Here is an 11,730-nt window from a genome sequence, read left to right as displayed (position 1 = left end):
TGCACTAAGCAGAAAAGTGCTGTAGTGAACACTAAGGCCTAGAAATTGGGTTGGTAACGCCGGCGCTGAGCGCCTAAAGAGACCTAGAATTGGGGCGAAGTGCTATGAAGATAGCGCCAACTCAGATATTGACTATACATTTAGCGCCTGCGCTAAATGTTTGTGCGCGCCCGCGAGCGCAAGCAGCTCATGACGTCATTTCAGTTTGCAACGCCTTTTAGGAGCACCTGAGCGCATATTGTGTGGCGCCCGTAGCCTTAGCACCCAGCGCTATAAGTGACAGTTCGAGGGAGGGCTAACAGGCCCTTCTCGGAGTAGGGGGGCGCTATTTAAAGGGGACAGCTCTACTGCAGAATCTTCTGCCACTTGGCCTGCTCATTGTGCTCGCTGCTAGAGAGAGTTTGCGAGCTAATGTGGAGCGGAGTTCTGGAATTTGAGCTTTACATTACTTGGTACCTTCAACCCTGTCCGGAGCACTTGCACCGCTACACCTAAAAGCCTTTTGACCAACTGGCATCAGAATGGGAGCTTGTTTGGAGGGCGACGGACCTCATCTGCACTCTATGCAGCAGTCATGATGATCTGCCTTGCCCTGCGGGGAGACGGTGGCCGAACTTGCCTATCACCCCTGCGTTGCTCCATGCCACTTGATCCGGCAACTGGTTCATCCTCAGAGCCACCCCTCTCCCCTCCAGGGGACTACTATCCCCAGTCTGCAGATGTCTCCGCTCCCCGGATTCTGAAATGGCTGGTCCGGGTTCCTCCTGGTCCTCGCCTCCAGTGGCACTGGCACTGGCAGCTTCAGCACGTTGAGCCCGAGTTGGTGCTGCTTCATCTGAAAGTGGGAGGTGGAAGAGTGGCTTTAGCAAAAGGACAGGTTTGCTGAAAGGCATGCCAGATTGCGGCAAGGCTCTGACATGGCTGCACACTGAGGATGCATGCTGGCGGGGGGACCAAGTGGAAGGCAACAGGTGGAAAAGGTGAGAGTCTTACCCTCACTGTTGGTAATGGGGTCGGCAGATGCAGTGGTCACTGGACCAGACAGACCTCTTCCAAGTATCTGGTGCACTCTCTCCTCCAGATTCGTGAGAGTGACCACTTGTGCAGGTCCGCCACTGGTTCGACGCTGCTCCTTTCTAATCTGTGCCATCTTGGACTGCAGGGGAAAGAAGGGGAGGTTCTGTTACATGAGGCCTTGAGACCTCATCGCATGCCCCCCATGGTGCAAGAGCCCTTACATGAGGCCTTGAGACATCATCGCATGCCCCCCATTGTGAAAGAGCCCTTACATGAGGCCTTGAGACCTCTTCGCATGCCCCCCATGGTGCAAGAGCCCTTACATGAGGCCTTGAGACATCTGTCCATGTGTGTGGCCAGAAAGGGCCATGGGTGCATACTGACAGATGGCCATTGGCGCTTCATTGCAGCAGGATGCCCGAAGTCAGCTGCAGATGGAGGGAAGCACAAGTTTGGTAAACCATCACTCACTCTAACGATCCGTGTGAGGTCATTGAATTTCTTCCTGCACTGAACAGGGATCCTGGTCGCCATGCTGCTGGAATTCACCCTCACAGCAACCTCCCTCCAAGATCATCGATAAGCCTTCTGATTTGGCCTCTTTCCTATTATCCGGATACAGGACCTCTTGACGGTGTTCAACTGCAGCCACCAAGTGGTCCAGTGCCTCAGTGCTGAAGCGCTCTGCTCTCTGCCTAACCTTCTCCGTAATGCATAAGTTTCTAACGCCAGACAAAGGCGAGCACCGAATCTGAGACCTGCATGGCGTTGGGTGTTGAATCTCAGTCTGACTGACCTGCCCCTTTAAGAGCCGGCCAGCGCCTGTAGGTCTCGTGCTTTCCCGTAATTGAGTTCACCTGCACTGCGCCCGTCCGCGTCGATATTGAGTAGCGCCTGACCTTTTGTGCCTTAAGAGCACCGTGCAATGGCTGATTTAGCACCTCAATCCCCTTTGGAGGCGATGCAACCCAATATCGCACCAGGCGGCGATAAGTTTCTTCTGGCTATAAAATTTGCGCATCGCCAGTTCTAACGCCTCAAGCGGGGCTATACCCAATTTCTAGGTCTAAGAGTCCTGTATTGAAAGTGCTGTTAAAAGGGTGTTGCACTAAGCAGAAAAGTGCTGTAGTGAGCACTAAGAGTTCTGTATTGAAAGTGCTTTAAAAGGGTGTTGCACTAAGCAGAAAAGTGCTGTAGTGAACACTAAGTAGCTGTATTTAAAAGGTGCTGTATCTAAGTAAAAGTGTTGTACTAAGAAGTAAAGTGCTGCATTTAAGCAACAGTGTTCTATTAAGCAAACGAGTGCTTTAGTGGACAAGAAGTGTACTGTGTTAAGTGAAGTGCTGTATTTCAGCAAAAGGGTGCTGTATCGTTTATTTTCAATTTGTTTCCTTCTTTTTGTTTCAATAAATACTGGTCTGTTTTGCACCCAACCAGGAGTCACGTTTTCTGTCTACATCACTACCGAATAAGTCCGGCAGTCAGAACCAGGAATAGGGGAGCGCTTCGAAACAGCAGGGGGTCCTGGGAGCAGCTCAGAGGCTTCTGACTGGCCAGAGACAATAATCCCAACCCCACTTAGTGTGTTAATTCCTACAAATGGCTTACCCCTTATCCTAAGTCTGTGCCCCCTAGTTCTGGATACCCCCGCCATCGGGGACATCCTTCCTGCATCTAGTCTGGTTGTCCTGTTAGAATTTTATAAGTTTCAATGATATCCCCACTCATTCTTCTAAACTCTAGCGAATATAAGCCTAATCGACCCAATCCCCCTTCATACATCATTCCTGCTCTCCCAGGTATCAGTCTGGTGAATCTTCGCTGCACTCCCTCCATGGCGAGAACATCCTTCCTCAGATAAGGCGAGCAAAACTTCACACAATACTCAAGGTGTGGTCTCACCAAGGCCTTGTACAACTGCAGCAACACATCCTTGCTCCTGTACTCGAATCCTCTCGCTATGAAGGCCAACATACCAGTGGTATTCTTAACCGCCTACTGCACCTGCTTGCTTACCATCAGCGACTGGTGCACAAGGACACCAAGGTCTCGTTGCACTTCCCATTTTCCCAATCTATTGCCGTTCTGATAATAATCTGTCTTCCTGTTTTTGCTACCAAAGTGGATATCCACATTATATTGCATCTGCCATGCTTCCGCCTAATCACCCAACCTGTCCAGATCATACTGGAGTTTCTCTGCATCCTCCTCATTGCACACACGTCCACCCAGCGTTGTGTCATCTGCAAACTTGGAGATATTACATCTACTTCCCTCGTCTAGATCATTAATATATATTGTGAAAAGCTGGGGTCCTAGCACAGATCCCTGTGGTTCCCCACTAGTCACTGACTGCCATTAGGAAATAGATTCAATTTTTCCTTCTCTTTGCATCCTGTATGCCAACCAGGTCTCTATCCAAGTCAGTACCTTTCCCCCAATCCCATGTGTTTTAACTTTGCACACCAATGTCTTGTGCGGGCCCTTATCGAAAGCCTTCTGTAAGTCCAAATACACCACATCCACGGGTTCTCCCTTATCTAGTCTACCAGTTACATGCTCAAAAAATTCCAGTAGAATAGTCAAGAATTTACCTTTTGTAAATCCATGATGACATTGTCCAATCCTGTCATTGTTTTCCAAATTCTCTACCATTGCATCTTTTATAATGGACTCCAGCATTTCCCACTAGTGATGTCAGGCTTACAGGTCTATAATTCCGCATTTTCACTTTACCACCTTTTTTAAGTAGTAGGGTTATATTAGCTACCCTCCAATCCATGGGTACTGTTCCAGAGTCTATAAAATTTTGGGAGATGAGCAACAATGCATCTACTATTTCTAGTGTCACATCTGTAAGTGCCCTAGGATGTAGAGTATCAGGCCCTGGGGATTTAACGGCCTTCAATGCCTTCAGTTTCCCTAACACCATTTCCCTACAAATACTGATTTCATTCAATTCCTCCCTCTCATTAGACCCTATGTTCACCGAAATCTCTGGGAGGTTATTTGTGTCCTCCTTTGTGAAGACAGAACCAAGGTATGTACGTAATTGGTCAGCCATTTCTTTGTTCCCCATTATAAATTCCTCTGTTTCTGACGGCAAAGGTCCGATGCTTGACTTCACCAATCTTTTTCTCTTCACATACCTATAGAAGATTTTACAGTCAGTTTTTATGTTCCCCGCGAACTTACACTCATATTCTATTTTCCCCCTCTTAATTAATCCCTTTGTCCTCTTTGCTGAATCCTAAACTGTTCCCAATCATCAGGTTTGCTGCTTTTTCTGGCCAATTTAAATATCCTCTCCTTGGATCTTATGCTATCCCTAATTTCCTTTGTTAGCCACGGTTGAGTCACCTTTTGGTTATGTTCATGCCAAACAGGGATGAACAAATTCTGTAGTTCATCCATGCGATCTTTAAAAGTTTGCCATTGCCTATCCACCGTCAACCCTTTAAGTAACGTTCCCCAATCCATCCTAGCCAACTCGTGCCTCATACCATTGTAGTTTCCTTTATTTCAATTCAGGACCCTAGTCTCTGAGTCAACTACTTCACTCTCCATCTTAATGAAGAATTCTATCATATTATGACTGCTTCTCCCAAAGGGGCCTCGCACAACAGCATTTCTAATTAATCCTTTCTCTTTACATAAAACCCAGTCTAAGATGGCCTGATCTCCAGTTGGTTCCTCGACATATTGGTCCAGGAAACCATCCCGTATACACGCTAGGAATTCCTTCTCCACAGTATTGATACTAATTTGGTTAGCCCAATGTATATGTAGATTATAGTCACCGTGATAAATGCTTTGCCGTTATTGCACGTGTCTGTAATTTCCCGTTTATTGCTATCCCCATCCTCAGCATTACTGTTTGGAGGCCTGTATACAACTCTTACTAACGTCTTCTCCCCCTTGGTTTTTTCTCAGCTCTACCCATACAGATACCACATAATCTGAGCTAATAAACTTCCGTACTATTGTGTTAATCTCCTCTATAACCAGCAATGTTACCCCACCTCCTTTTACTTTTTGCCTGTCCTTCCTGAATATTGAATACCCCTGGATGTTGAATTTCCAGCCTTGGTCACCCTGGAGCCACGCCTCCGTAATTCCAATTACATCTTATCCATTTACATCTATTTGCGCAGCTAATTCATCTACCTTATGAAGAATGTTCCTGCCATTAAGGCACAAAGGCTACTGGCTTGTTTTTTAACACTTGTAGTCCTTATAGAATTTTTATGTACTGTAGCCCAGTTTGATTAACACCATTGATTTCTCTACCTCCCACTTTTGCTTTTCTCCTTCCTGTCTTTTGTTTCGATCTTTGCTTTCCTTTCCACTGTCTCCCTGCACAGGTTCCCAACGCCCTGCCATTTTAGTTTAAACCCTCCTCAACAGCACTAGGAAACACTGCCCCTAGGACATTGATCCCAGTCTGGCCCAGGTGCACACCGTCCAGTTTCTACTCGTCCCACCTAGCCCAGAATCCATTCCAATGTCCCAGGAATTTGAATCCCTCCCCATTGTACCATTCCACTAGCCACGCATTCTTCTGAAATATCCTTCTATTTCTACTCTGACTAACACGTGGCACTGGTAGCAATCCTGAGATTACTGCATTTGAGGTCCTATTTTTTAACTTAACTCCTAACTCCCTATATTCGGCTTTTAGGACCTCATCCCGTTTTTTATTATATCGTTTGTACCTATATGCATCACGACAACTGGTTGTTCACCCAATCCTCCAGAACGCCATGCAGCTGCCCCGAGACTTCATTGACTTTCGCACCAGGGAGGCAACATAACATTCTTGAGTCTCGTTTGCAACCACAGAAACGCTTATCTATTCCCCTTACAATAGAATACCTTATCACTATCGCTCTCCCAGTGTGTTTCCTCCCGTCCTGTGCCAGAGATCACACATGGTGCCAGGAAGTTGGCTGCTGCTGCCTTCCCCCGATAAGCCATCTCCATCAACTGTGTCCAAAGTGGTATATCTGTTTGAGAGTGGGATGTCCACAGGGGACCCTTGCACTGCCTGCCTGCGCCTACTACTCTGCCTGGCATTCACCCATTCCCTTCCTGTGGCCAACTCCCCAAACGTGCTATCCACAATGTCCTCAGCATCGTGAATGCTCCAGTATGTATCCAGTTGCAGCTCCAGTGCCACAATGCGGTCTGTCAGTAGCTGCAGCTGGATAAACGTCCAAAACACATGGTCGTCAGGGACACAGGAAGTGTCCCTGATTTCCCACATAGCGCAGGAGGAGCTTGCCACGGGGTCGAGATGTCCTACCATGACTTACCCTTTAATAAATTTATATTCATTTAACTAAAATCAATATCAATAATTCCACCACAGTAAATTATATTCTCAAGGGCCCTTGGCCAACAGCACTCCCCGATACACGACAGAGACATTAGGAACTATAAACACAATGATTAAGACCATCTACATTTTATAAACTATTAATCTTAACTGTCAAACTATAGAGTAGTATAAATACTCACCTGGCCGTACTCACCCAATCAGCTGCTTCCTCTTGCCCACGACACTTTGTGACTCGTGACGTGGATCTGGTACACCGCCACCAGTCTGGGAGGTTCGTAAGCCTCTGTAATAAAGCCCGCAAAACTGAGTATACAAACTCACTGTACCGCCGCTCTCTGCTCCTCCCGACACTGCCGTCTTCCTGCAACTGTAATCTTTGCATCCCTTCATCTCCCTCTCTAATTTTCTCTGTATCTACATATTTCTAGATATCTATGCCTCTCCAAGTCTTTCTCTGTATTTGCATCAATCTTTCATTCTTACTCTATACCTCCAACTCTCTATTTCTGCATCTCTCTCCCCAACTCTCTCTTTCTCTCTGCAAACTCTCTTCTCTCTTTGTCCATCTATCTGTCTCTTTCTACCCTTCTTTCTCTTTTGAATCCCTCAGTTTCTCTTCCGTCTGGTTTCCCTTCCTCTCACTATTTCTGGCTCCCTATCTGCCTCTGTTATTCCCTATCTATCCTGAGGGTACAGGACGATATAGATGGATTGGTCAGTTGGGCGGATCTGTGGGAAATGGAAATTAACCCTGAAAATTGTGAGGTGATGCATTTTGGATGGACTAACAAGGCAAGGGAATACACAATGAATGGTAAGACCCTAGGAAAGACAGAGGATCAGAGGGACCTTGGTGTCATTGTACATAGATCCCTGAAGGCAGCACAACAGGTTGATAAGGTGGTTAAAAAGGCATATGGGATACTTGCCTTCATTTGCCGAGGCATAGAATATAAGAGCAGGGAGGTTATGATGGAGCTCTACAAAACGCTGGTAAGGCCACAGTTGGAGTATTGTGTGCAGTTCTGGTCGCCACACTATAGGAGGGATGTGATTGCTTTGGAGAGGGTGCAGAGGAGATTTACCAGGATGTTACCTGGGCTGGAGCGCTTCAGCAATGAAGAAAAACTGGACAGGCTGGGGTTGTTTTCCTTGGAGCAGAGAAGGCTGAGGGGGGACCTGATTGAGGTCTACAAAATTATGAGGGGCATAGATAGGGTGGATAGAAAGGAACTGCTCCCCATAGTAAAGGGGTCAATAACAATGGTGCATAGATTCAAGGTAAGCGGCAGGAGGTTTAGAGGGGAATTGAGGAAAACGTTTTCACCCAGAGTGTGGTTGGAAACTGGAACTCACTGCCTGAAAGGGTGGTAGAGGCAGGAACCCTCACAACATTCAAGAAGCATTTGGATGAGCACTTGAAATGCCATAGCATACAAGGCTACGGACCAAATGCTGGAAAATGGAATTCGATTAGATCGGGCTTGATGGCCGGCACGGACGCGATGGGCTGAAGTGCCTCTTTCTGTGCTGTATAACACTATGGCTCTATGACTCCTTCTCACACTCAGTTCTGCCCCTTTGTCCTTCTCCCCTGCTGTGTCTCTGCTTTCTGCTCCTCAGTCCCTCTCACTGGGCTAGATATTATTTGGTGCCACAGTGTGATCCTCGTGATAATGCACTGGAATTTTGCGTTACATCTCTCCCGAGTTTTACTTCCATCGATGTGAAAATAGGGAGGGAGGTCCTCCCTATACGCTGGTTCAAAATCACCCGGTTTGTTATATAGCGCCAAATCAGAATGTACCCCAGTTTTTCTTTGCCCCTCTATGTCTAAGCTTCCTGATTGTCTCTGTCAATCTCCTGTGGGCAAATAGATTCCTACAGCAACCAATTTTGTGAGTCTCTTTTCTGGTCAGGGTTACGGTACACTCAGCTCAGGTTACCATTCTCTGTAAACCAATGGTGGCCCGGGGTGGGAATACCTTTCTGTGATGAGGGATGCTTCTGCAGCTGGGATCATGCTGTGTGCAAAATGTTGTCAATGCCAGTCAGACTCTGTATGTCTCCATCTATTGCTCCATGTCTGCTCCTCTGACCTCTAATCTCCCTCCCCCATACATCCATCCCATCTCAGTCTCTCTCCCCCTATATCCACAGGCTTCTCAATCTCTTTCCAATTAGGTTCGAGCCACTCATCATACAGCCACTGAGTGAGCGGCGGCAGCCCTTTTGTGCTGGGTGCAGGGGGCAGCCATTTTGTGATTGGGGCAGGGAGCAGCGATGTCGTGCTTGTTGCGTAGTGGCAGAGATGTTGTGCTTGGTGTGGGTGGAGTATTTTACGGAGTTTTTGTTTGTCAGGGCATGAATTAAACCAAATTAAAAATGTTTTGTTCATTAATAACTATTTGTTTTATTAAGAACAGCTAGCTTTTGCTGGACACTTTATTGAGCACATGTGGACTAGGTACATTATCAGTAGAGGCCTCCATCTTGACTGCTGCTTTGTGGGTAGCCTAGTGCATCATGGGTAGCCCACTCTTATATAAATACAGCATCACCTAGTGTACCATTCCAGAATGACAGGTTACTGATCAATACAACCCCCTTTTTTTGAGGTTAAACAAAGTCAGTATCAATCAATATCAATCAATAACAACATAAACATCTTCAACAGTCAATACATTATCAATGTAGTTTTCTTTGCACTCAAAGATTAAATCTATCAGGTTTTTTTACTTCACGTGTGGATCTTCTCAGCACAGGTAAGTCTGATGTGTTTTCATGAGAGCCTGTATGTGTATTTGTGTTAGATTGTTCTGGTGGTGAGTGACAAGGTTCAGTTGCGGCATTGACATTGATTTGCTCTTCGATAGTCTCTTGTGTTTTTAGGAGGGAACGGCGGTTCCTCCTGAGAATCTGTCCTTCCTCAGTTCGAACAGTGTATGACCTTGGTCCTACTTCCTCAAGAACTGTCGCTTTCCTGTTCCATGCATCTGGATCCTCAATCCTGACAACATCATCCCTTGTCAATGGTTTCAGAATTTTGGATGACTTGTCATAGTATGATTTCTGTTTCAGCTTTAACAGTTGAAGTCTCTGTCTCAGTTCCTTACTCTGCTTTTCTTTTGCACAGTAGGGTAGCGTCGTACGCAACTTGCGACCCATTAGGTGTTCAGCAGGTGAAGAACCAGAGTCTAAAGGTGAGGCTCGGTAGCTCAGCAGGGCGAGATAAGGATCAGACTTGCTTTCTGTCACTTTCTTCAGTAGCTGCCTGAGAACTTGAACATCTTTCTCTGCCTTACCATTCGACTGAGCATACAAAGCACTGGATGTGATGTGTTGAAAGTCATAATGTGCTGCAAACTGTTGCCACTCCTTACAGTTGAAGCACGGACCATTGTCGCTAATGGCAATCCTGGGAATTCCATGTCTGTCGAAGATGGATTTCACATGCATTATGACACTGCTTACTGCGGTGCTTGAGAGCAGCGCCACCTCAGGATAGTTAGAATAGTAATCAATCACTATTAGATAGTCTTTACCATTTCAATGAAAAAGTTCCATACCAACCTTTTGCCATGGTGCTGTTGGTATGTCAGCTACTATCACTGGTTCCGTTGCTTGTTTGTTTTGGTGTTTCTGACATGTCTAACATTTCCCTATCATCCTCTCAATGTCCTTATTTATGCGAAGCCAATAAACAGTGTCTCTTGCTTTCCTTATGCATTTTTCAATTCCGAGGTATCCCTCATGAATCATTTTGAGCATGTCTTGATGTAGAGCCTGTGGAATGACTATTCTGTTCTGCTTTAGTAATAGTCCACTTGCGACACTCAATTCTGACTTTTCTGCCCTCGCAGCGCATTCCTATGCAGAGCTAGACAGATAGCTAACAACTTGATATCTTCCCATAAAAATCACAAGGCTTGACTTTTCTTGCAAAGCTTTACTGAAAGATTCTTATTGTAAAACTGAAATACAACACAGAAATGGAAGCACCCATTAGTACACAAGCGCATAACTGATATGCATACACAAATTTAAGTATGCCTGAGCAACACAGTACATTTGGCATGTAAATTACCAAACACGTGGAAACAAAGCTTAATGTGAATATACATTTAGCAAACTGGAAGGCATTCTCTTTAAATTAGCCCTGTACATAGTGCATCAAAATACAGCTACTAGTTAACCAGCTAGACAGAGAGCGAGCACTTCACGGCTAGCTGTGTAAGTTTGCTTACAGAGAAAAGTTACAAACTAAACATTTTCTGCAACATACAGTGTACACTAATCATCTATAACATTCTCAAATACTTACAGACAAATAATATCCAAGACTCAGGCATGGGAACAATACAACTTCCCAGAGCTGGTGCCGCTGTAGGTCTGTAGTTTACTTTACCGCACTTACTGTGCTTTACAGCACTTTACTGCACTTTTACTGCAGTTGCTACGTACCAAATAGCCACTAGGTGGCAGCACACAATGGGAATCGACCCAACTTACTCAAACCCCTGAATTAACTGGAAAACTAACATAAATTGCTACAGAGAGACAGCACACTCCCCGCTTGGTACAATTCCATTGTACCACTACAGATACAAAATAAACCTAAAGAAAAAGTCCTTTGGCTGCAAACATACTCAGAATCCGTTCTCTAGGTTTCTTCAGAAAGGAGGACTACGATCTCTGAGACTGGCCTCAGAAACACTTTGACAGTCCCCTCCTTGACAATCTTCACCTCCACCTTGCGGACCCTCTTGTCCCTGCTTGGCAGAGTTTTAACAACCAGTCCCACTGGCCATTCATTTCTGTGTGCTTGGCTGCCTTTCAGCAAGACAACATCTCTCACTTTGACATTTGGCTTGTCTTCTGTCCATTTCCTACGGCTCTGTAGGGTGGACAAATACTCTCCTCTCCATCTCTTCCAAAAAGTGTCTGCAAGACACTGGACTTGCTTCCACTGCTTCCTGTGCAGCTCAGCCATGTCAAAGTTTCCAGAGGGGGCTGAAATAGCACTCATCTTTTGAGTCAGGAGCATCGTTGGGGTGAGGACTGCAGGCATGTCTGAGTCGGTGGACACCGGCACCAGGGGTCTTGCATTCATGATCGCCATGACTTCAGCCATGAGAGTGCTTAAGACGTCGTGTGTGAGACGAGTAGGTCCCGTCCGAAGCAGCATAGCATCCAGAATACGCCTGGCAACACCGATGAGCCTCTCCCATGAACCACCCATGTGGGATAAATGCGGGGGATTAAACACCCACGTGCATCCTTTCTTTTGGAGGTAGCTTCCTACCTCTGCATCATCCGTGTGGATGTCCAGCACCTTACAGGAACCCACGAAGTTAGTCCCTCTGTCAGAG

The sequence above is a fragment of the Somniosus microcephalus genome, unplaced genomic scaffold (genome assembly GCF_052327205.1).
Source record: "Somniosus microcephalus isolate GS21.2 unplaced genomic scaffold, FLI_Smic_1.0 unresolved_chr3, whole genome shotgun sequence".
In the NCBI taxonomy this organism is placed as follows: domain Eukaryota; kingdom Metazoa; phylum Chordata; class Chondrichthyes; order Squaliformes; family Somniosidae; genus Somniosus; species Somniosus microcephalus.
Note: the sequence above shows the minus strand (reverse complement) of the source record.